A 25,917-nucleotide genomic window follows, 5' to 3' on the forward strand; every position below is an offset into this window, starting at 1 on the left:
GTAAATGGGATGGTTTTCTTGCTTTCTCTCTCTGATAGTACACTATTAGTGTATAGAGAAGCAACATATTTCTGTATATTAATCTTGTATCCTGCTATCTGCTGAATTTGGTTCTAATAGCTTTTTTGGTAGAGACTTTATGATTTTCTCTATATAGTATCATGTCATCTGCAAATAGTGACAGTTTTACTTCTTCCCTCCCAGTTTGGATCCTTTTACTACTTTTTCTTGTCTGATTGATGTGGCTAGGATTTGCACTACTATGTTATATAGAAATTGTGAAAGTGGGCATCCTTGCCTTGTTCCTGATTTTAGAGGGAAAGCTTTCAGCTTTTCACTGTTGAGTATGATGTTAGCTGTGGGTTTGTCATAAATGAACTTTATTATGTTGAGGTATGTTCCCTCTATACCAGCTTTGACAGAAGTTTTTATCATGAATGGATGTTGAATTTTGTCAAATGCTTTTTCTGTGTCTATAGATGATCATGTGATTTTTATTCTTCCTTTTGTTAATGGCTGTATCACATTGGTTTGCAAATTGGTTTGCAAATATTGAACCATGCTTGCATCCCTGGAATAAATCCCACTTGATCATGGTGTATGACACAATATAAAATATTCTTGAATTCAGTTTGCTAACATTTTGTTGAGGATTTTTGAATCTATATTCAACAGAGGTATTGGCCTATAATTTTCTTTTTTGTTGTTATTGTGTATTTGTCTGGTTTTGGTATCAAGTAATGGTAGCCTTGTAGAATGAATTTGGGAGTGCTCCTCCTCTTCAGTTTTTTGGGATAGTTTGCGAAGTATAGGTATTAACTCTTCTTTATATCTTTGGTAGAATTCCTCTGTGAAGCTCTCCAGTCCTGCACTTTTGTTTGTTGGAAGTTTTTGGATTACTGATTCAATTTCGATACTGATAATTGGTCTGTTCAGATGATTTCTCCCTGATTCAGTTTTGGAAGATTGTGTATTTCTAAGAATTTATCCATTTCATCTAGGATGTCCTATTCGTTGGCATAAAACTGTTTGCAGTATTCTCTTACAATCAGTTGTATCTCTGTGTTATTGGTTGTAATTTCTCCTCTTTAATTTCTTAGGGTCTTTTTTTTTTTTTTCTCAGTGAGTCTGGATAAAGTCTTATCATTGATCTTTCCTATTGCTCTTTTGTTCTCTATTTTATTTCCACTTTCATCTTTATTATTTCCTCTTTCTGCTGACTTTTGGTTTTGTTCGTTCTTCTTTTTCTAATTCCTTTAGATGGTAGGTTAGGTCGTTTACTTGATATTTTTCTTGTTTCTGGAGATAGGCTTGCATTGCTATAAACTTCCCTCTTAGAACTGCTTTTGCTGCATCCCACAGATTTGGGGGAAGTTCTGGGTTTTTTTGTTTTTTTTTTCAGTATGTGAGCCTCTCACTGTTGTGGCCTCTCCCGTTGCAGAGCACAGGCTCTGGATGCGCAGGCTCAGCGGCCATGTCTCATGGGCCTAGCCGCTCCATGGCATGTGGGATCTTCCCAGACCAGGGCACAAACCCGTGTCCCCTGCATCAGCAGGCGGACTCTCAACCACTGTGCCACCAGGGAAGCCCGAAGTTGTGTTTCTATTTTCATTTGTCTCAAGATATTTTCTGATTTCCTTTTTGATTTCTTTGTTGACCCGCTGGTTTTTTAGCAGCATGTTTAATCTTCATGTGTTTGTGCTTTCCCATTTTTCTTCCTGTAATTGATTTCTAGTTTCATACTGTTATGGTCAGAAAAAGTGCTTGATGTATTTCTATCCTCTTAAATTTTTTGAGACTTGTTTTGTGGCCTAGAATGTGATCTATCCTGGAGAAGGTTCCATGTATGCTTGAAGAGAATGTGTAGTCTGCTATTTTGTGATGGCATGTCCTGTAGATATCTATTAAGTCCAATTGGTATAATGTATCATTTAAGGCCACTGTTTCCTTATTGGTTTTCTGTTTGGATGATCTGTCCGTTGATGTAAGTGACGTGTTGAAGTCCCCTACTATTATAGTGTTATTGTTGATTTCTCCCTTTATGTCTGTTAAAATTTGTTTTATATATTTAAGTGTTCCTATATTAGGTGCCTATAGGTTTATGAATGTTATAGCCTCTTCTTGTATTGATCCCTTTATCATTATATAATCCCCTTCTTTGTCTTTTGTTATAGACTTTGTTTTAAAGTCTACTTTGTCTGGGGACTTCCCTGGAGGTCCAGTGGTTAAAACATCACCTTCCAATGCAGGGGGTGTGGGTTTGATCCCTGGTCAGGGAGCTAAGATCCCACATGCCTTAGGGACAAAAAGCCAAAACTTAGAACAGAAGCAATATTGTAACAAATTCAATAAAGACTTTAAAAATGGTCCACATCAAAAAATCTTAAAAAAAGAAGTCTACTTTGCCTGATACGAGTATTGCTACCCCAGCTTTCTTTTCATTCCCATTTACATGGATTATCTTTTTCCATCCCCTCACTTTCAGTCTGTATGTGTCTTTAGCTCTGAAGTAAGTCTCTTGGAATAACATATAAATGGTACTCGTTTTTTTATCCAGTCAGCCACTCTATGTCTCTATTGGAGCAAATACTGCATTGATATTTAAAGTGATTATTAATAGGTATGTACTTATTGCCATTTTGTTACTTGTTTTCTGGTTGTTTTGTAATTATTCTCTCTTTTTTTTCATCTTCTTTTAGTCTCTTCCCTTGTGGCTTGATGATTTTCTTTAGTGTTATGCTTGTGTTCCTTTTTCTCTAGTTTTTGTGTATCTGTGGTAGGTTTTTAATTTGTGGTTACCATGGAGTTCATATATATTGACCTGTAGCTATATCTATTTTTTTAAACTGATAGTTATATGAGTTCAAACATTCTAAAATTTCTACATTTTTTACTCCCCTTCCCCACGTTTTATGTTTTGATGTCATATTTTACATCTTCATGCCTATCCTTTAACTGTTTATTATAGATATAGTTGATTTTACGATTTTTGTCTTTTAGCCTTCATACTAGTTTAAGTGGTTGATCCATTGCCTTTACTATATATTTGCCTTTACCAGTGAGATTTCCCACTTACTATATTTTCTTATTTCTTTTTCTTCCTATATTTTTAAATTTTCTTTTTCACTTAAAGAAGACCATTTAACATTTCCTATAAGGTCATTTTAGCAGTGATGAATGCTTAGTTTTTGCTTGTCTGTAAAATTCTTTATCTCTCCTTCAGTTCTGAATGATAACCTTGCTGGGTAGAGAATCATAGGTTGTAGGTTTTTACCTTTCAGCACTTTAAATATATTGTGCCACTCCCTTCTAGCCTGCAAAGTTTCTGCATTTCTTTAACTTTTGCCGTTTTAATTATGATATGTCTTAGTGTGGGTCTCTTTGGTTTGATTTTGTTTGGAACTCTCTGTGTTTCCTATACTTGAATATCTGTTTCCTTCTTCAGGTTAGGGAAGTTTTCAACCATAATTTCATCAAATACATTTTCTACCCCTTTCTCTCCTCTCCTTCTGGGGTCCCTATAATGTGACTGTTAGTATGCTTGATATTGTCCCATAGGTCCCTTAACTATCCTCATTTAAAAGAATTTGTTTCTTCTTTTGTTGTTCTGATTGGGCGATTTACATTATTCTATCTTCTAGGTCACTTATGCATTCTTCTATATCACCTAATCTGCTGTTAATTCCTACTAGTGCATTTTTCATTTCATTTATTGTATTCTTCAGCTCTGACTGGTTCTTTTTTATATTTTCTAGTTCTTTGTTAAAATTCTCACTATGTTCATCTATTCTTTTCCCAAGTTCAGTTACCATTCTTATTACTATTGCTTTGAAACCTTTGTGAGGGAAATTATTTATCTCTTCTTCATTAGGGTTTTTTTCAGGGTGTTTTTCTTGCTTTTTAATTTGAAACATATTCCTCTGATTTCAAATTTTTTTAAACTTTCTCTGTCTCTATGAAATTAGGTGAAACAATTACCTGTCCTGGTCTTGATGTATGTCCTTATGTGGGAGCATCCTTATGCAGGCTCCATGTGCCCAGTGGTTTGGTGGAAGAGCTGGATCTGAAATGAGCACAGGTCGTGTCTTCTCTGGGGGTTTGCTGACAGCTACCACCTGTAGCTGGAGGGAGGGCTGGAATTGGAGGGGCTAGAGCCAGAGCCAGAGCCAGGTGTGAGCTGGGGTTTCTCCTATGCTCAATGGTCATCACCACTCTATGGGGGGTGGGCTTGTGGTCTGAGGGCCTACAGCAGGAGCCTTTAGGGAGTTGGGTTTCTCCTAGTTGTGATGGCAGTCTCTGACTTGGTTGGGGTCATGGCTGGCACCTGAGGGCTTGGGGCTTTCACTTTTTCCCCAGTGTGCATGCCTTGGTTAGAGGCTAGGTTGGCACCTGAGGGGTTGGCGACACACTACTGACCTGTTTTGCTTCTACCTGTGATGGTGGTCTCTGCCCAGGAGCTAGTTTCGCTCCTTCTAAATGTGGGCAGGGAGGTGAGAGGCCAGGCTGGTGTCTGATCTGGCTCTATTCCCTCTAAGTGTGCACACTCTCACTGGCAATGGCAGCCTCCACCTTAGTGGGGAGCAGTGCTGGAGCAAGAGGGGCTGGAGCTGGAGCCTGGTGCTGTCTGGGGGGCCCACTGGGGTGGTCCTGGAAAGCTGGCCAAAGCCCCAGGCAGTTTTCAGTCTGCTGCCTCCATGCTGTGACTGGGAATAAGCAAGACTGTGTGGGCGCTCTTCAAGAGCGGAGTCTAGGCTTCTGACAGCCTTCCAGTAGGCCTCATTGATTTCCAAACCAGCTAAAGGGGCTTGTCTTCCCAGTGTCGGAACCCCAGGTCTGGGGTGCCTAATATGTGGTTCAAACCCCTCGCTCCCCAGGAAGGATCCCTGAGCCTGTGATATCCTTCTATTCTTCTGGGTCCCCCACCAGGGGTGCGGGTCCCAATCAGATCACTTTTCCTCTGCTCCTACCAGACTCCGTGGGGATCATTCTCCCAGCCTTGGTTGTAGAAGAGCTGTTCCGCCAGTCTCCAGGTTTTTTCAGCGAGAGTTGCTCCACATATAGTTGTATTTTTGATGTGTTTGTGGGGGGAGGTGAACTCAGGGTCCTCCTACCCCGCCTCACTTTTGTTCTTTGAATCAAACTCCCAACACAAAAGGATCATCCTTCCTGCCTCCTCCCCACTCCTTCCTCATTTACCTTCCTTCTTCTTTGGTTTATTTATAATTTTAGAAGTTGGAAAAAAGGAATCTTAGAGATGAAATTATCCCTTGTTTTGAGGTCCAGAGAGGAGGCGCAATGGACTCTATGTAGCCCTGCCAGTCTGGGGTGGAGTCCTGACGCCCACACATGAGTCTCAGCCTAACCCCAGCCTTCATTTTCTTGCTCTGTTGGGCTCCATCTCTCCACTCTCCTAGATCACCTCTGACCTTGCCTTGAATTCTCTCCAGATATTTTCATCAAAAATAAAACTCAACAAACTGGATGGCTGGCTTTGAATGGCTGAATTGCTCTAGGAATTTTTTTTTCTTTTAAAATTATACACATACATACACACATACCCAGCCAGATTATCTATTCTAAACTGGCTGTCAGTTTCACTCCTAAAGAAATGCATGTGATCTATTGCCCGTGTGAACATAGCATGGCTCTTGATGTAGTTACATCCAGTTAAAATCCCAAAGACAGAAGATATTACAAGAGGAAAGGGTTTCATTTGGGAAAATTCAAGTCAGCACACAAGTATGTATTTTACCTCTCAAACTTTTTTTAAACCAAGAAAGAGCAAATCATTTTTAAAGGTTAACTTTCCTTTAAAAATATTCTGGGTGTGCATCTTCAAGCACATGTTGAATGTGTGAATGTTAGTGTTTTATCACTTATATAATCTGGCCCTCTCGTCTTTTTCCACGGTTTCAAAGACCTTGGCAAGTGACTTAGACCCTCACAGTGTCATTGGCAGTTTCTCTTTGTAGCCTGAGGATATTTCTTAAGCCCCTTGGAGAGACTGAAAACACAGTTACTGGGTCTCAGAGAGATGAGGGCAGGCAGCCGGAAGATTTCATTTCAGATTTCTCAGCACCTTCCATGCACTGATCATCACAGCTGCCATCTCCTGAGGACCTACTGTGTACCAGGAGCTGTGCTGAATACTTAAAAAAAATTCAGCATCTCTAACCCTCATGTTCTTATCCCGATTTGATCCACCATCACCCACAGCCTGGATTATTCCGCCCAATCATCTCCCTGATTCCACTCTTGCCTCCTATGGTCTCTTCTCCACTGAGCAGCAGGAGAGCCTTTAACGATGCTGGGCACCCACCTCTCTCCTCCGCTCATGCCCTCCCCGGCTCCCATCTTCCTCGGGTAAAGCCAGAGCCCTTCTTCGACCCCTACGCCCCCGGGGCCTCCTGCACTCCGCTCCATTCACAAGGGCCTCCTTGCTGACCCTCGGGTACACTGGGCACACTCCCACCTCCCACCTCTGCTTGTGGTTCCCATGGCCTGGGGCGCTCCCCCCAGGGACCCTCATGGCCCACAGGCTTGCATCCTTCTGGTGTGTGCTCACGTGAGTCCTTCCCAGAAAGGCCCTTCCTGACCACCCGTGTGAAACTGCACCCCAGCCTCCTGGCACTTCTCACCCCTCCTCCTGCCTAGATTAATCTCCTGATCACTTACCACTGTCTGATGTATTCTCCATATTTTACTTATTTACCTTGCTATCTCTGTGCAATCTAATCTGATGCAGGCTCTATGGAGGAAAGTTTGTTAGACAGTTTTGCTTACCGCTGAATCTCTGGCTCCTAGAACATGGCCTGGTACAGAAATGTTTATTGTGTGAATGAATAAAAGGATCTCATTTAGTATGCGTGGGGTCAGGGGCTTTCAGACAATAAACAAGTAACAATAAAAATGTAATTTTCAGGGCTTCCTTGGTGGCGCAGTGGTTGAGAGCCCGCCTGCCGATGCAGGGGACGCGGGTTCGTGCCCCGGTCCGGGAAGATCCCACATGCCGCGGAGCAGCTGGGCCCGTGAGCCATGGCCGCTGAGCCTGCACGTCCGGAGCCTGTGCTCCACAACGGGAGAGGCCACAACAGTGAGAGGCCCGTGTACCGCAAAAAAAAAAAAGTAATTTCCAAGGACTTCCCTGATGGTCCAGTGGCTAAGTCTCTGTGCTCCCAATGCTGGGGGCCTGGGTTCGATCCCTGGTCAGGGAACTAGATCACACATGCAAGGCCACAACTAAAGATCCAGCCAAAAAAATAAATATTTAAAAAAAGTGTAATTTCCAGACCATGTAGAAGACAGTGACTGGGGCTACTTCAGGTTGGGGTCCAGGAAATCCTCCTGGAGGAGGTGACGTTTGAGCTGAGACCTGGATGAGACAGACCAGGCAACAGGCCCTGGGTGCGGGGGATGATATGTCCAAGGCCTCGCAGGTGGTGATCCATGTGGAGCAGGTTTGGAGGCCATAGGGAAGGTGTGTGCAGGCCCCTGGGGAGCTCTTCTGAGCACCCAAAGTGGACAGAGCCCTGGTTCCTGCCGTGCGCTGTGCTGACCTCACGCTGGCCTTCTGCTCACGGAGTTGTGTCATTACTCCATCTGGTTCCCTTCCCCATGGGGCTGAGAGTGTCACTCGGTGGGATCAACAGGGCCTCGTGCATCCTTTATCTCCAGGGCTAACCGCAGGGCCTAGGGTACGGGGGGGCCTCTGCAGATGGGTTTTGAATGACTCTCAGTTGAGGGTGTTGCAGAGTGTAAGCTTCACGAACTATCAAACTGTGAGAGTTCTGGAGAAAACTGAGTTCATTTTATCAAAACGGAGGACTTGAGACACAGGGTAGGGTGTGTGCCTGAGGTCACCCTAGTGGGCGTCCCCATCCAGACTTGAACGCTGGTCTCCCACTCGCGGTCTTTCCCCTGCCCCTGCCCTGAGAAACATGGGCTCAGGAAGCCTGGCCTCAGAGACAGGAATCCAGGTGACTCAGAGAGTTAGGGCTCCTGCTTCTCTCGGGAGCATGTGAGGACGCACTGGCTGCAAATGAAATAAAAATGAGGCTTTGCAGATGAAGTCCCAAGAGACCTACAAATAGAAAAGACCCATGCCCTGGAGTCAGAGCCAACTATGGTCTCCTGGAGGTCAGAGCTGGAGGAGCCTTAGACTCTGGCCCAGGGAATTTATTGAAGAGCAGGGAGCCGAGGTAAGAAAGGGTAAGTGATTGACCTGAGGCTACACGACAGTTGGGGGCAGAGCTGGGGCACAGACTGGGCTTGTAGCCTGGCCCAGATTGTCGAGGTGAGAGGCTTTCAAGGACCAAAACAGCCACACATCTTTCCGCTGCCCTTCTGAGCTCCTGACATCCATTTTCTTCAGTCACTTTGCAGATGATCTTTCAAAGCTACTTGCTTTTTGGGGGATTTTTTTAATTTTTGGAAATATTCTTTTTTTTTTTTTTTTTTTTTTTTGTGGTACACGGGCCTCTCACTGCTGTGGCCTCTCCCGTTGCGGAGCACAGGCTCCAGACGTGCAGGCTCAGCAGCCATGGCTCACAGGCCCAGCTGCTCCGCGGCATGTGGAATCCTCCCGGACCGGGGCACAAACCCGTGTCCCCTGCATCGGCAGGCGGACTCTCAACCACTGTGCCACCAGGGAAACCCATAATTTCTGGAACTATTCTTAACAAGACATAATGCGAGGAGAGAGTGGAAGTGTCCTAACTCAGCATGGGGCGCTGGTCCCCCAGCATGATAAATCCAGAGACTGCACGGGGCAGGTGCTTAGGTCTGGATTTCGGTCACCATCACAGTGAGCATTGGGGACAGGCTGGGAAGGGCTGGAGCAGGCTTAGGTAAGTTTAAAGTAAAGGTTAGATTCCCATCAAGAATACTTTGACTCCTTGCCCTGTGCCAGCCCCTGTCCTGAGCATCCTTTGTGAATAATCCCATCTGACATAGGTCATTATCCACATTGAAGGATGTGGAAATGGAGACTGAGCAAGGTGACATCACTAGTCAGTAGAAAAGCTGGTCCTCAAATCCAACTATAACTAACGTCAGACAAAGACACTGTGTCTATTTCTTAGGCTTAGGAGTCCAGGAATGGCTTTTGCTTGAGACAGATTAGGATCAGCTCAAAGACCAAAAGTCAAGATCAGTTTCATGGATCAAATGGGGTTACATTTAGGTTCAATATTCTAAGCTGGGGTTCATGCAAGACAGTGGTAAGGGCTCGGTCAATGCAAAGACCAAGTTTAAGGTTAAGATCAAGGTGACCTCTTATGTGGTCTAAAGGCAGGGTGAATGCTCCTCCAGGGCTCTAGAGGCATAAATGGAAATGCTTCCTCCATGAATAAACATCCTAAAGACTGATGGTTTATCTCTAAAAGCTCTGTGAATTTTGCAATCGACTCCATAACATCGTTGTGTTTATGTTAGTAAGAATGTTGCCATCCAAATCTTTGAGTAATACTTACACCCTGGGGTGATGTCCCATGCCTGGCATTCCACCAGCTGGAAAAGCAGAGATGTGGGAATGGGTGACAGTTTGGGTGCAGTCTGGAGTTATATAGTAGAGTCATCAACTGTCCTGGTTTGCCCGGGACTGAGGGATTTCCTGGGATGCGGGACCTGCTGTGCGAAAACCGAACAAGTTTCAAATAAAGTAGGCTGAGTTAGTGATGGCAGTTAGAGTAAGGGTGAAACTACAGTTAGCAAAACAAGCCCCTTGAGAGTGGATAGAACAGAGTGTTTAAAAATGTGAGGTTTGTTGTAAGCAAGAACCAGGTGTCTTGTTCATTTTTCTTTCCAATTATCCACAAATCTCTTTGAGCCTTAGGTTCTTCATCTTTATGGTGGAGTCAACAATGGTGTCCCCGTTCTGTGATTATCATGAGACTTGCATGGCAAATGGTCAGTAAATGGCAGCATCATTGCTTTGTACACTTTCAAGATTCTCAGCTCAGTGACATGACCAAAATGTTTTTGGTCAATTTCCTCACCACCCACAGAGGGAAGTGGTCATGGGTATTGGCCGGAAGCCAAGAGTCAACCCCACTTCTGGTCCCAGCTCTTCCACTAACTCATTTTCCTTCTCTCAGCCTCCGTTTCCTCAACTAGAAAATGAAGGGGGTGGATAGAGCAATTGCCAATGCCCTTCTAGCTGGGATATTCTCTGAATCTGGGAGCTGGGAGGTCTTATGGATGTTTCATGAAGTTCTTTATAAACAAGCTTTATAGGAAATCTCTAATTAGTTTGATGTTGTGAACATGGCTATGTTGATTAGCCATCCATCAAACTACTACTGTGTAGAAGAGAAGGAATAAAATGCTTGCAAGGCAAAAACACAGTAGGTCATCAGTAGGTCTACCAGGCTATTGGGACACTTTTTCTCATACAGAGACAGAATAAGAACTGTGAACTATTACCCACCTCTTGCGTCTCCAAGCAGACATCTTAGAATGATGGATTTGGGGGTGCTGGGGTTCGTGGAGGGGAAATATTTTGCCCAAAGTCACACAGCAGACCCAAGGCTTTAGCTTTCTAGTCCAGTGACATTTTCATTAAACCATGTCACTTCTAAACAATTCTCCTAGGACTTGTTCACAAAATGCACTGTTGACCTGATATGGTCTCTGAGATTCTTTTCCACCGTGTTAATCTCTGGTGTTGGGTAAGAGTTTAGGGCTTTGTGGCTGCTGTCCATGGTCCTGAAGGAGACAACAGGGCCTGCAACAGGACGTTTAAGGCCAAGAAGGGGAGGAGGCACTTCCTTTACCCTAAAATCACTCTCTCTCTTGACCCACCCTACCAGACTACTGCATCCCCCCTTCCCATAGCCTTAAGAACCTCAAATGGCAGGTGCCTTTGGAAACAGGACAGAAGCACCACAATACATTGGAGTTCCCAAATGGTGGATGAGGAGGGCTCCTGGACTGTGTTTATCTGGCTGTGTCTGTCCTCGGTTGGGGATAGTCTAGCATCAGGGACACCAAAGCCAAGGTCTCTCCCATCTGCCTCATCATCTCCCTGTGAACTCTGTTAGGGGAGGGGAGTTGGCTTCTCGAAGGAGTGGAGGCAACTGGCGGTGAATAGGTGTTAGATATATTAGGAAGAAGTAACATTCAGGGGTCATGGTCAGGCTATCATCTAAGATCCTAGATGCAGTCTCAGGACTGTGATGGACAGCCTGGAAGATGCGGGACCTGGGTCAGGAAAGTCAGGGAGAACCCAATGGATCAGACTCATGGTTTGGAATCAGACCAAGTCAGAGAACAGACCAGTAGCAGGGAAGACAGATTTGAAGATGATGAAGGTAGAATGCCAGTTGTGTTTGATGATATCAAATCCTCCTCTTTTCAATCCCATTCTCCACAGTCACTGAGCACTCACTGTGCCAGCCAGTTTATACATGTGGTTTCGTTTAAACATTTTAGCAACCCAAGAAAGAAAATGTCATCACCATTTAAAATTTAGGATATGGAACCTCAGAGGTGAAGGGACTTGCTAAGGCCTCTCAGCTGGCAGGTGGAGGACTTGAGATTGGAAATCAGCTATCTCTGCCTGTAAAGCCCACACTCATTAACCACACCCCTCCCCCACCTACCAGAACAATAAAAACAGGGCTGGTCATGTAACCAGAGTGAATTCTGGTCATTGAGAAAGCAGGGGATGGGGCGCAGAAGTGTGTGGAGCCCTTCTGTGCTGTCAGACTTTGGCCAGGCGCAGGCAAATTGTTATGACCTGGTAGCCCATTCCTGGGAGGAAGGGTAGTATGTTCTGGCTGGCATCTCGTGGCTAGCAGTAGCTCTCAGAAGCTTCAGGGAGATAGATGTGGTGTTACCACTGGTCCAGGCAGCAAAGAAAATTGACCTTTAGGTCATCCTTGGCTTTGGGCCAAGAGTCATGAGGACTGGCTCACCTGCTCTATGTATCTGAGACAGTGGGCACCTTCTTCTGGAGATCGTGTGATTCCCTGAATAACAGTAAGAGCCATTTGTTGAGTATCTATTTCACCCATTCAGCAAATGTCTACTGAGTGTTGATTAGATGCTGGGCACAACAGTGAGCCCCACAAAGCCCGCAATGACAGAGATGGGCCAGCCAGACTCCCTGCTCTGTCTGCTGTGGTTGCTGTCTCTGTCCCCATGCAAGAGCTTCCCTTTCACACTCTAGCCCCCTCTTCCTGTTCCATTGCAGGCATGCCTTCCCCACCTCCTCATACACTGGTACTATTTCTTTTTATTTCCTGAGAGCACAGAACCAATCAGGGAACATCTTCCTGTTTATTTCCATAAGAAATAACCAGGTGAACTCAAATGAATTCAAGGCAGCCATTACTAAAGAATAAAAACAAGTTAGATTAGAATAAAAACAAGCCAGTTAGGTTCATTTTCTTAGTCTAGGATTAATCTATTCATCAGCTTAGCTCATGGGGTGAAAAACATGCTTCTTCAATAGTTTTCAAACTGAAAATAGATGCCTCATTAAGCCAAACATATTAACCTGAGAACAGTATTGATGTCGGATAGACTAATGAATGTCATTATAGGGAATATGCATTAGTCCTCAGAGGGGCCTGACCAGCCATTAGAAACTCTCTGCAAATGTGCTCAGCTATCGTACAAGAGATGTGGAATCCTCACTGGAGAGAGGGACATGTGGGGAGAGGGAGGACAGAGGAGACAAGGGGAACAAAAGATGCTTCTGGAAACTTGGCCATCCCTGTGAATGACGGTGCCTAATTCAGGCATTTTTGGTCCCTTGAGAGAGGGCATATTGGTAATGGAGGATCCTTGTGTGATGTTATTCTCTGTTATTTCCAAGAGGACAGAAGCAGACCAGACAAGAGGGAGGGCTGTGGGGGTTGTGGCCTGGGCATCCAATCCCAGGTTCAGCCAGATTTTGTTGAGATAAACGACATGCTTTTACAAATGTCATGGAACATACATGCATATGGAGTATACAAATGGAGCAGCATACATATGGAAGCTCCATGGCCATCCAGTCAGCTATCTTTGCCCAGTATCGAATACAAGGAAACTGAGAGGCATTAAGTGATACACCAAAGTCACCCAGTTATAAGTGAGACAACTAAAGTTTTCCCCAGGTTTATTGTGATATAATTGACATACATCACTGTATAAGTTTAAGGTGTACAGCAGAATGGTTGGACTTACATGTACTGTGAAATGATTGCCTCAATGAGTTTAGTTAGCATCCACCATCTCGTATAGATACAATAAAAAGAGAATGCAAAAGAAGAAAATCCTTTTTTTCTTGTGATGAGACCTCTTAGCATCTATTCTCTTAACTTTCATGTATACCGTGCAGCAGTGTTAACTATAGCCATGCTGTGTATTACATCCCTAGTGCTTATTTATCTTGTAACTGGAAGTTTATACCTTTTGACCACCTTTCTCCAATTCCCCTTTCCCACCCCCTTCCTCTTGGAACCGTGAATCTGATCTATTTTTCTGTTTGAGTTTTTTCTTTGTTTCTTTTAGATTCCACATGTAAGTGAGATCATACAGTATGTGTCTTTCTCTGTCTGACTTATTTCACTTAGCATAATGCCTTCAAGTTTCATCCATGTTGTTTCAAATGGTAGGATTTCCTCATTTTTATGGCTGAATAATATTCCATTGTATATATACGCCACATTTTCTTTATCCATTCATCCATTGATGGACACTTACATTGTTTCCATGTCTTGACTATTGTAAACAACGCTGCTATAAACATGGAGGTGCAGATATCTTTTCGAGTTAGTGTTTTTGTGTCCTTTGGATATACTTTCAGATATGGAATTGCTGGGTCATATGGTAATTCTAGTTTTAATATTTTGAGGATCCTCCATACTGACAACTGAGATTTGAACCCAGGTTGGCATCATTTGGGGTGGAGACAACCTCTCACGTTCCCACACCGACCCATTCTCCTGGCCGGGTTGTCTTTAATAAAAGCCCCTCTGTACTTCCATCTTCTGAGAATCTGCAGAACCACGCTTGTAACTGGGCGCTCTCTACATGATTACACAAGAAGCAACATTGTGACTTGGATACAGACCCAGCCCAGAGACTTACCAGCCACGAGCCTTTGGCCAAGTTACTCTCTGAATCAGTTTCTTTTTTAACAAAACAGGGTAATTCTTGCCCTCTGGCTTTTGTGGCACCTAGATGAGTTGATAAAGAAAGGCTCCTGGGGGCTTCCCTGGTGGTGCAGTGGTTGAGAGTCTGCCTGCCAATGCAGGGGACACGGGTTCGTGCCCTGGTCCGGGAAGATCCCACATGCCGCGGAGTGGCTGGGTCCGTGAGCCATGGCGGCTGAGCCTGTGTGTCCGGAGCCTGTGCGCAGGGCCCCTGCTCCATCCAGCTGGGATCTGGCCCTTGGTAAGGAGTCCCCACTGATGACCAGTAGAAAAGCAGAGCTGCCCTTCCTGGTCCACACCATCCCCGAGAGCTTGCCATGAGCCAGGTACCATGTGAAACACAGAGGTGACATGCTCTCTGATCCCTGGATGTTCACAGCCTAGTGGGGAAGATGGGAAAATGGCATCAGAGAGAATCCAGGCCCAAGGGAGGAGCAGGGAAGAGAGGGAAGCCTCTGGATATAAAGGGAAAACCACTGGAAATGGCACAGGAGACAATTTTGGAGGCAGCACGGGGAGGTGGCTTCTTTGTGTAAGCTGGGCAAGGGAGCCTGGGCCTGGGGACAGGAGAGCGCTCAGAGTAAAGGGGACTGGACAGCGAGAAGCCTGGTCCAAGGTTGAGGTGAGAGGAAAAAAGAGGACATTCAGATTTAGTCTCCAACTTCCCCACACCTCTCGGAGTTTCCATGCTCTGTCTTCTACAAATTTATTAATGAGGGAGTGGACATTTGTTAAACGTGTATCAGGACCTGAATCTGCTCTTTTACATTTACGATCTTACTTGATTCTCATACAAAAAAAATTAAGCCCCTGAGAATGGGTGATTACTATCTGCATGTGTCTCTTGGTGGTGAAGTAACTGGACGAGGGTCATACTACTCACTCCCTGCGTGTCTGGCTCTCACGGCTGTGGTTTCCTCGCTTGCCACGGTGCCTCTCACGTCAGCAGGTCCTGCTGGACAGTGTTTGTTCTCCTTGTTGACCTCTGGCTGCCGCCTCGTCTTCCTCTCCGGGTTGGCTCCCAGTTAGGATATGTCCAGTGGGGGAGGCACGTGGACTCATGGAGCTCTTGCCTGTCTTGCTGGCAGAAGCCCCAGCGTGTGTCAGCCTGGTTCTGAGAACCTTGGCAAGGCCCACCAGCTCTTCCTATGATTCGAAGCAGATGTTCCCACCATGCAGGGCAAGATAGTTTTTCACTTACCAGTGTGAGGTGCCCTCTGTGAGCACCTACTCTTTCATAGAGCGTTGAGCTTGCAACTTCATGTCAGGCTGGGGCAATTCATGCAAACTCAATGAAATGCTATTTCTTTCCAATGTCATTATTTTTGCAGTGATTTCTTTAGTGCTGGTATCCCCTGTATGTGCTGTGATGGCAGGGATCATGAACATTGCCTACAATAAATGTTTGTTGAATGACTGAATGAAGGAATGCCTGAAGGGAGACATGGATTCTAGCAACTATCTATTTATTGTCTCTCTACACGTAGGAGAAATTCCTCTGGTTTTTCAGGAGTAAAGATGGTGGTGGAGAGAGAATCTGGAAGAGGAAATGTGCTAGATGCAGTGTTGAAAGACGGCTGGGCACAACTACCTCAGGATCGGAGAGGTATGGTGTATCAGTTAGCTACTGCTGCATAACAAGTGATCTCAAGACTTAGAGGCTTAAAACAACAAGGATTTATTTAGCTGAGGAGTCTGTAGGTCTGCTGGGTGGTTCTGCTGCTGTGGGCTGGGCTTGGCTGGTCCTGGATGGGGTCATTAGTATCTCAGGACAGCTGGGTGTGTTGGCTGGAGGCTGGGTGGTCTAGTATGGCCTCCATTGGGACGGCTTATCTCTGCTGCTCATGTTCTCTCATCCTCCAGTGGCTAGTCCAGAGCTGTTCTCATAATGAAGGCAGGTTACAAAAAAGAAAGCAGAAGTACATAGGGCCTCTCGAAGTTTAGGTTCAGCACAATGTCACTTCTGCAGCATTGTGTTGGCCTAAGTAAGTTATAAGGCCAGCTCAGACTAAGAAGTGGGGATACAGATTTTACCCCTTGCTGGGAAGAGCTGCAAAGTCATATTGCAAAGGGCATGGACACAGGAAAGAGTTAGGAACTGTGGCCAATTTTGTAATCGCTTTACCATGAGTGTTTTCAAATCTCATCATTCAGACGTCTAATAAAAATCAGGGCAGGGAATCAAGGAGAGTTCATCCAGCTATCCATGACCAACCCCATGTCCCCTCGTTCAGGAAGAATCACCAGGAGCGCTGAGGAGTGGGGGTGTGGAACCCAGGGGTAAAACATCTCTAGAGAATGAGAGCATTATCTTCAAATATGGAAGAAGAAGTAGATGCCCTCAGTGTGGCCTAAAGGAAAGACTTTCCAACATTTCAAGCTGTCCAGAGAGGGAATGGGCTACCTTGAGAGGTGGTGAGCTCCCCATCTTGGGAGTATGCAAACAGAGGGAGGCATAATAGTAAAGTGAAGTGCTTCTGCTTTGGCATCAGATAGACCTGACTTTGATTTGCAGCTTGGGAGTTTTATGACTTTAACTCTGTGAGCCACAGTTTTCTCACATGCAAAATGGGGATAATAATATTACTTACTGCATTAGGCAATTGCAAGGTTCGAATAAGATAATACAGGGCCTGGCACATAGAAGTTCCCGGTGGCTGAGAGCTGATGACAATACTGCAGTCCATGTTGTATATATATATATATATATATATATTTAAGGGCATTCTGGCATCAGATGAGGCCCTGGTCCCTTGTCTACTCCCAGAAATCAGAGTTTTTGGAAACAATATCCCTATTAATGTATTATAATTAGGACACTGTCCCCTCCCCCATCCCCAGCCCTCTCTTGGCCTCTAGAAATGGTCTCTGCTGATTCAGATCCACGCCTGGCCCCCTTTCCTGATGGATTGTGGTATTGAGGTGGCATTTCCGGTCCTCTCACTCCTCACTGCCCCTGCACTTGTGAACATGCCCGATGCTCAAATTGTGTGTGTGTGTGTGTGTGTGACTGTGGGAACTAGAGGCTGTTCTGAGAGGGGCCCCTCCGTTCACCACACGGGACTGATTTGCTCTCTGATGGGTTTCTTTAATCATCCTTTCTGAACTCAGATGAAGTTTAATTGTACCTGGAGGAGAAATAATTAAGACTTGTAAAACCCTGTTGTGAATGGCCCTCCAGAGCTCCCAGCAGAGCTGCCCAGTCTGAGTTTTTGTCACTTCCTGGTCTTGGTCAAGGGCCCCTCCGTGGGTGATTGGCCACTTAGCGCTTGTTAGTGGGTCTAACTTCCATGGGCTCGGGGTGTTTTCTTGGAATTGATCTTCCAGTAGAAATTAGGCTTTGGAGACATGAAGTAACCATCAGAGAGCCTTAAATAAATCACACTTTATCAACAATGTGCTTGAAACACATACTCCAAGGGAAATGGGGTGCTGGGGAGATTCCGGGCAGGGAGGGTGAGGAGGGGGCTGTGTGCAGCTGTTCTCCAGGGGAACATCAAGTCCTGGGTCACTTTCTTGGCCATGTGATGTGGTGTTTCCTGAGTCCCCACCCCAGCTCTGCCCTCACTGGGTGGGGGGTTTCTGAGCCACTCTCCTCCCCTATGGGGGGTGATGGCTTTGCCTGGGAAAGGAAGGTGGGGAGGGGTCCTGCTCTCTCCTCCCCCCTCCCCCCATCTGCCTCCTCCCTCCTGGGCCCCATCTGCTGAAATGATCCCGGAGATCCTGGGAAACCAGGGTGCAGGGGCCCCAGTTCTCCAGGAACGTGGTCGTGTGGAGACATCTCAGTGGGGCAGAGGACAAAGATGAGCCCCACCCACCCCTCTTGTCCGCCCGTTCCCCACACAAGGGCCCAGGGAGGGGGCTCCATCCCTCTGGACGCTCAGTCAGCAGGCGTTGGCCGAGGGCAGCCCGTGCCCGGCTCTGTGCGTGGCCGGGGATTCAGGCAGGATAAGCCCTGGTCCCCACCTCGCTTTGTGCACGGTGAGGCCACATCGGCCTCTGACCCGCACGCTGTCACCTCTGTCCCCCCACCCTGCTTTGTGTTCCTTCAGTGAGTGTCACCACCTGCCTCTGGACATGGCTGTGTCTGTTCACGTCCGTCTCTCCACCGAATGTCATCTCCAATGAGGACGGGCCTTTTCCTGTCCTGCGCAAAGCTGCGTCCCCAAGCCTGGGACAGCTCCCGGCGCATAGTGGACACTTTCTTTTGTGAGCGAATGTCATTGGACGTGGTCTAGTGCAGGAAACAGGAGGCACAGAGTTGCGGGTGTCCTCAGGGAGCTGCCTTCCTTGGTGTGTGAGGGCGAGTGCCCAGGGGACACGGGCGGGTCAGCCACAGCATCTGCTATGATCATAAGAGCATCCCGTGCACGGAGCGCCAGGGCTCCGAACCAGCAAACTCCACTCTCTCTTGACCAAGGCCAACCCAGCCCCCGTCGGTGACAACTGCCCTCCTGCTGCCACCAGGCCACTTGGATCTGCACGCCTCCCGCCTCAGCCCGGCCCTCCCCACGGGTGGAGAGAGGGCTCAGCTGGGGCATCTGCACCATTGGTCATTGATCTCCTGCTCTGCTCGGGTAGGTTCAGCCTGCCGGGTGGCTGCCCTGTTGGTAGAGTCTGCCATTTTGCGCCCTTTGATGAGGTGGTGGCAGAGGTGATGGGAGACCTGGCCTGGCCGTCCCCAAGCCCCTCGGAGAGGCTGCTCCTCCCCACGGGGGAGCTTTGATGAGCTAGCTGTGTGCTTTGAACCTCATGGCTGACAACTGCTGGAGCATGTGAGACACCTATTAATAAGATTTAACAAGAGCAGCTGGTGTCCCAGGGCCGGATCCAGGAGGCACCCAGTGGAGCACAGACATGCCGGGCCCAGGGCCCAGGTCAGGGGCAGTCTTGGGGTTTGTCAGGAGCGGAGGAGATAGGCTGGTGCAGGAGCCAAGTCCTGTGGGTTGGGGCGGAGCTCAAGGCCACAGTGACAGGGGACTCAAGAGACCCAGGGGGAGGGGCTGCCTTGCCTGGGTCCCCCCAGGGTGGGTGAAGGCAGCAGGGTCCCAGCCAGATTCCAGGCTCAGCCGTTCAGGCTTGGGCACCGAACCACACAGACTGGGGTTCAAATCTCAGCTCTGCCACCTTTCAACCTCAAATCACTTCTGAGCCTCATTTTCTTCATCTGTAAAGTAGGGATAATCAACCTTTTAAATGGAGGCAGCAACAAAGAGCTAGACTAGGTTTCCTGGGATCCAGTCCTGCTTCTGACACTTATTAACCATGTGACCTTGAAGCGGTTTATGTAACTTTTCTGAGCCTGGACTTCTCATCTGTAACTTGTGGAGATAATAGTGCCTGCCCATTGGGCTGTTGGGAGGACTCCATGAATGCACGTTTGACCGGCTCAGAAGAGGGGCCTGGCCTACAGTAATCATGTATAGGTGGTTACCATTATTACTGTGATTATAATTCGTAACTGTTTATGAGTCCTCGCTGGGTTCCCATCTTGCTTAGTGTAAAACTCACAGTCTGTAAGTGGCCCTGGATGGCCTCCTGCCACCCACTGCTCCGAGCTCTCCTTCTACTCCCCTCCTCCTCTACAGTCAATGGTATATTTCTGCCTCAGGGCCTTTGCACTCACTCTTCTCCCTGCCTGGAATGCTCTCCCACCATGGCTCATTCCCTTACTTTCTTCTGGTCCCTATCAAGTGCTTTCTCATCCCCATCCCTGGCTCAGGTCCCTTTCTCATTGCTCTCTACCCCTACCTTGCTTTGTTTCTCTTCAGAGCATTAATCTGACACTGAGCTACATATTCATCTGTTTATTCATTGCTTATTCTCACCAGAATAAGTGCCCTACAGGGCTAGGGGAATGCAGAATTTTGATTGGCCAGGACAGGGTCACACGGTCCAGCCCTGGAAACGAGGGTGGAGGCCACCTCAGCCCCACGGAAGGAGAATGGAGAGGGGCAGATCTTCCCCCTCACCAAAAAAATGGAAAAATCCCTCAAATCAGGAGTCCATAAATGGCAGGAGGAGAGAGATGGGGGCAGGGATGGGGAGGAAACCCCAGGTGCCTACTATAGAGGAGATCAAGTTCAAGAATCAGGGGGCTTCCCTGGTGGCGCAGTGGTTGAGAGTCCGCCTGCCGATGCAGGGGACGCGGGTTCGTGCCCCGGTCCGGGAAGATCCCACATGCCGCGGAGCGGCTGGGCCCGTGAGCCATGGCCGCTGAGCCTGCGCGTCCGGAGCCTGCGCTCCGCAGCGGGAGAGGCCACAACAGTGAGAGGCCCGCGTACCGCAAAAAAAAAAAGATCAAGAATCAGGAAATGAGGGGGCAGTTCCAGAGTGTCTGAGTGAGGACATGGGCTTCAGAGCAGGGTCGGTTCCCAGCTCTGTGAAAACCTCTCTGAGGCTCGGCTTCTGCGGGATTGGACGCACTGTGTTCATGACACCTGGCCCGTGGGGGCTGAGATCACCCGGAGGACGGGGCAGGGAGCACTGTGGAGGGGACTCAGGCGGCCTTGGTTCAGGCGTTGGCCCCTCCACGTGTGGCCCTGGGGCCTCGGGGGCCGTGCCCCTCCCCCTGCTGCCCCAAGGGCCCTGTGAGGGGAAAGGAACCCCAGGTGGAGTGAGGAGAATCGTGGCATCCTGGGGGAGGGGGAGACCTGGAGGTGGTCCAGGCCCCCCCGATCTCACAGGAGAGGAAACACACACGTTCTCCTCACCCTCGGGTCGTCACCAGCCCCAGGGGTGACTGAGGAGCTGAGTCCTGCTGGGTTCCCACTGGCCATTCAGACCCTTAACTCCTCCGTGTAATGGCCCCTGTCTCAGCCCTTTGCCTGTGGAGGCACCTGGTGCTGGGTGAGGAGGCCATTCTCAAGCTCCAGAAAACTGAGGAACGAGGAGTGTCTCCCAGAGACGTGCCCCACGTCCAAGTGCACAAGAACTGGCCCACTTGGAGGTTTGCTGAGCCCACCCCTGCTCTCACCAGCCTCCACCCCCACTAGGTGAACTTCCCTGGCTTCTCTGGCCCCTCTTGGGGTTGCCAGGATCACACTGGCCATGCAGATGTGGAAGGGGCCCCGTTGGGCTGCTCTGGCTGAACACAACATCCCTGCTCCTGGGGCTCAGAGACAGATGGGCCTTTGTTACACAGCTCAGAGGGCAGCTGGACAGGCAGGGCCCACAGAGGAGTGGCCTGAGCCCTGCTGGACACCCAGTGAGCCAGGGGTTGCTGGGAGGCAGGAGAGGGCTGGGTAGCAAGAGTGCAGGGGACAACGGTGACATAGAGTCAGGTGGGCCAGGCTGGCAGTGAGGAGAGAGGAAACCTTCCCCATGGAAGGCACACAAGGGGCTCTAGAGCAGCAGGTAGGGGCTCTGGAAGGGCCGCAGTGGTGGGCAGGAAAGGCGGGTGGGCAGCAGGTGTGTGGTGAGCACTGGGTCCCACAACACTGCTGGAGCAGAGCAGACCATCTCAGCTGGTGGCCAGGACCCGGGCTCCCTCTGACAGGTGCGGTCCCGGCCTGGGTTGCATGGTGAATTCCAGAGTCTGCCAGTGGTCGGGCTCGAGCTGCTTCTATACTTCCTCACTCGTGCATTGATGTGACAAGTGTTTACTGAGGGCCTACTGTGTGCAGGGCACCAGGACACGGTGGTGAGCAAGACAGTCTCGGCCCTGTGCTGTGGAGCTCACACGCTGCCGAGAACACAGACGGGGACGAGCCAGTGACATGTACCCTTTTTTTGAAGTTGATGGAGGGGAAACTGAGGTCTATAGAGGGAAAAGGATTTTACGATGAGGGAGCTGGGATTCAGAGAGGTTAGTAACTTGCCTGAATGACACAGACAGTAAGTGGCGGAGCAGGTGCACACCTAGAAGCACCCCAAGTCTGTGCGTTAACCCGAGTGTTCACCCTGGGCACCTCCTAGAGGGAGCCTGCAGGGGAGCCCAGGCTCTCCCGTCCTTGCTGTCGGGCTCTTACGGGGGGAGGGGATGGGTGCGGAGTCCGCATTGGGCCCAGCTCTGCGGCCGGCCATAGAGGTGAATCGCATAGGACCATGGCCAGAGGACAGTTCCCACTGGGGCAGGGCATGGGGCTGAGGCTGGCAAGACCAGGGGGACACTGAGGCCCAGGCCTGGGGCACCACATCCCATGGCCAAGGCAGAGGGACTAAAGCTGGACCGTGTGGAGAACAGAGGCAGGTCAGGAGCCAGCAGCTCAGGCGGCGTCAGGGGAAGAGGCCTGGAGAGACGGCCAGCACTTGGCCAGGCCCCTTCTGCTCACCTTGTGGGCCAGGTAGAGCTGAGGCCGGCTTCAGCAGGTGGCCACCCTGCCTACGCCACACATGTCGTACATCCAGGAGCTTCCGTCAGCCACCCGATGACTCTGGACGCTCTAGCTGTTTACCCTCAGCCTGTTCCTCTGGGTGATGCCGACACCCCTGTGTGGGTACCAGCACCTGTGACCCAGGCGTAGGTGTGATGTTTGGGGTTTTTTTTGTCCCCGATAGAGGATAATGACATACTATTATGGGGTCCATTTACATCCAAGGGAGACATGAGATCATCAATTATCAGAAGCAAGTCTGTTGTGTTTACCTCCTGGATTGAGTCCCTCTTGAAGGTAATAAGTAGTGCGGGCACATTAAGGAAGTACCAGCTGCATGCTCTTGGGGGGAGAAGGGAAGTGTGATGTCAGGAAGGGCCTGGTGGTCAGGGCAGGATGAGCTGAGGAATAAATGAACAGGCTCCTCAGTTGCCCAGGCTGCTGCTTGCAGGGAGAAGTCCCCCGCCCCACCCGTCTCATCTCTGCACTTTCCTCTGTGAGGGCTGGGAGTGAGGGGAGCCGGGGAGGGAGCCCTAGAGGTGGAATCAGGCACACAGAGATCCCCACTTCCCTGCTGTGCAACTTTGGGCAAGTTTTCTCCCCTCTCTGGGCCTCAGTTTCCTCATCTGTAGATGGGATCAGCCCTTCCCTCTCAGGGGGGTTGTAGAATGAGCCCTAAAAGCTGCACAAATGGACACACAGGAGTGGAGGGGCAGTGAGGGCAGTGGTCAGGGGCTGGGGCTGGAGTCTGTCACTCAAACCTGTGAGATGGAGCAAATTTATTACCTTCGCAGGGTCTCAGTTCCCTCAGCTGTAAAATGGGGATAGTATTAGTCCTTACTGTAAAAGGTGGTTGTGAGAATTAATGAGGTGATACACACAGAGCCTGGTACACAGTAAGCCCCAACCAGTGGTATTATTGGTATTATTATTACTGTTATAATGGCCATGAATAAAAGAATCTGAAGCATTCATGCTTTCCATCAGCCCTGACTCCCTATGTCTGTGGAGCTTGGTCCCACTGTGCTTTGCCCTCTCTGCTGTGAGTACTGCCCCAAATACATTTTCTTCCTTGGGAATGGCTTAAGGAAGGCAGGATGTGTTGCTTGTGCCTGGTGTCTGGACTACATTTTTCCAAAGAAACATTGTTATTCATAGTTATAAGTAGTAGAAGCTATCAGAGCTTTTGTTTTGACCAACCATAGTCTATAGCAGAGTTTAGTGAAACAGTATGTTCTGAGTTCCGAAAAACTTTTGGAACACAGCATTTCTAAATCGTTGGAGAAAATAACTAATATCCATCAGGTACCTATTGTGTGCTAGGCATTGAGCTATATACATTGCATATGCTAATGTCCTTAATTTTTGCAGCAACCCAATGATATTGGTGGTGTTAACTCTGGTTTAGAGAAGTCATGCTCAGAGAGGCTAAGCCATCTGCCAATATTTCCAGACTATTAAATGTTGGAGCCAGAATCAGAACCCAGATGTTTCTGATACACTGTGCCTGCATGTAATATCATTACCTTCTGGTATAGTGCCACTGACAGTACAGCTTGAAAAGAAAAGAAAGGAAAAGGAAAGAACTAGTTTCACCAGTAACTGAGACTGCTGACATGTACCACCTCCTGGCAGCAGTTAACGTGACCTAGGTTTAAACCAATCCATTCAGACCATTCCTCTGGCTACAGTAATTGGCTCAGGGATGGGCCTGTGACCAAACAAGAGCCATTGTTTTACAAGGAGACTTTTACTGAGGCTACTCTTGCTCTTCCCACTGAACTTGAACCTGGAAGTCCATAGTCTAGAGCTATTCCTCCCATCTTGAGTGTAGCCTGAGAATGAAGACAACGTGTAGAGGAGAAATAGAAAGAATTCTGATCTTATGACGTCATTGGAGGCCCCATCGAGTTATTCCCGACTCGACTCTAACCCCGCAAGCTTTACATTACACCAGACATTAAGTTAATTCTCTTTTTGCATGAGCCATAAATGAGTCCTAGCTGGTTCACAAACCCATGCAAAAAAGTGCAAGTAGAAACAGGGTTTAGGGTGAGACTATGAAGGATGCCTCAGATCCCCACTGTAGAAACCCACCGGGCACCTGGGAGCTGAAAGTCACATGGCAGAGACCCTCTCTGACTCTCCATGCCTCTCTCTGCCTTTCTCCCTCACTGGGTCTGCAGAATGACTCATCTGTATTTCCCTTTGCCCATCTTCTTCATCTCCTTTGCAGACCGGCCTCTCTGCTCTCTCATGACCAAGCATGACCACACCCAAATAATGAGCAGACCCTCGGGCTGATGTGATTGGTTCTCCAAAGCTGTTTGACTTGATCCCCACGTTGCAAACAGAGGAGAAGGGATCTGATTTTTCCAACCTGGACGAGTGTACCCTCCAGGCCTGTTCAACAGTAGGGGTTGGAGAAGAACCTTACCGGACTTGTGGGCTGACAAGGAGAGACGTGCAAGGAAAAAATAATTGGCCTTTCTACCCAGATGGGAGTTAACAGTGGCTGTTTTACAGTTGGGGAAACTGAGACTCTAAGAGGCAAAGTCACCTGCTAAGATCTCCTGGTCTGTGAGTTGTAGACTCAGGATTCATACCTTGTTCTGCTGAGCCCTGACCTCCATGGTCTTTCCCCAGTTCCCCCAACTCTCCCGCCTCCCCCAAGCGCTCTTCTGTGGCGACTTGCCCCCATCTCCTCCTCCAGCCTGCTCACTTCTGCCAGGACGACCAGAGCAGAAGACAGGAAAGCCGACTTCCCCAAGAAGAGAGGCAACTCGGGGCCATGGGTGAGGGGGCAGGCTCGTATTTACCCCTCGTGCACCTGTGAAGTTTGCAGGGTTCCACCAGAGCAAGCGGGCCCTGCCTTCGCTTCCAGAGTCAGGCCTGGGCAGTCAGCGCTCAGTTATTAAACACAAATAAGAATTTAATTAAAATTTCATGACGGCTGTGTTTCACCCAAACAGCTGATGGCCTTGCATTTTCACCTGAGTCCAGCGGTCCCACCTCGGAGATCTTCACCCAAAGCCTTTTGACCCCCACAGATCAGTTTGGATAACAAGGTCTCTTGTGACCGTGGCGAAGTCCAAAGTGAGGTCGGCTTTCTGCAGACGCAGCACCCTGGTGACTGTGGTTAAACAAGGCCCTCTTGGGAGCGAGGCTGGGCTTTCCCACAGCTTCTGCCGGCCACGTGTGTCCCAGCCTCTGGTTCCTGGGCATGATTTCTGACATTTACTCGGTGGGAATCAACAGGATGATTCCAGGCAAACAACAGCCAGGAAGGATTTAGGAAGAGGGACTGCAGTGCGGGTTGTACCTGGGGGTTACTGAAAACCACATCCCCGCAGACAGGGACAGTGGGAGGGTGGGGATGTGTGGAGGTCCCCTTGCTACTCCCGCAGGAGTCTTTTCAGGGTGTCTTAAGGACAAGGTGACCTTGGAGCGGTGACACA

The 25,917-nt window shown here is 48.4% G+C and overlaps 1 long non-coding RNA gene across 2 annotated transcripts; it reads left to right on the forward strand.

Annotated features, from left to right (window-relative positions):
• Positions 1 to 19,489: 19,489 nt before the first annotated feature.
• On the forward strand, positions 19,490 to 25,288 carry LOC309975885. Of its 2 annotated transcripts, none has more exons than XR_014326973.1 (3): positions 19,490 to 19,564; positions 21,770 to 21,864; positions 24,696 to 25,288. It is a non-coding gene; the product is annotated as an uncharacterized lncRNA (long non-coding RNA). The 2 variants fall into 2 exon arrangements; XR_014326974.1 differs by lacking the exon at positions 24,696 to 25,288 and adding an exon at positions 22,644 to 22,717.
• Positions 25,289 to 25,917: the final 629 nt, after the last annotated feature.

This window comes from Leucopleurus acutus (assembly GCF_964270905.1).
Source record: "Leucopleurus acutus genome assembly, chromosome: 2".
NCBI classification, from domain to species: Eukaryota; Metazoa; Chordata; class Mammalia; order Artiodactyla; family Delphinidae; genus Leucopleurus; species Leucopleurus acutus.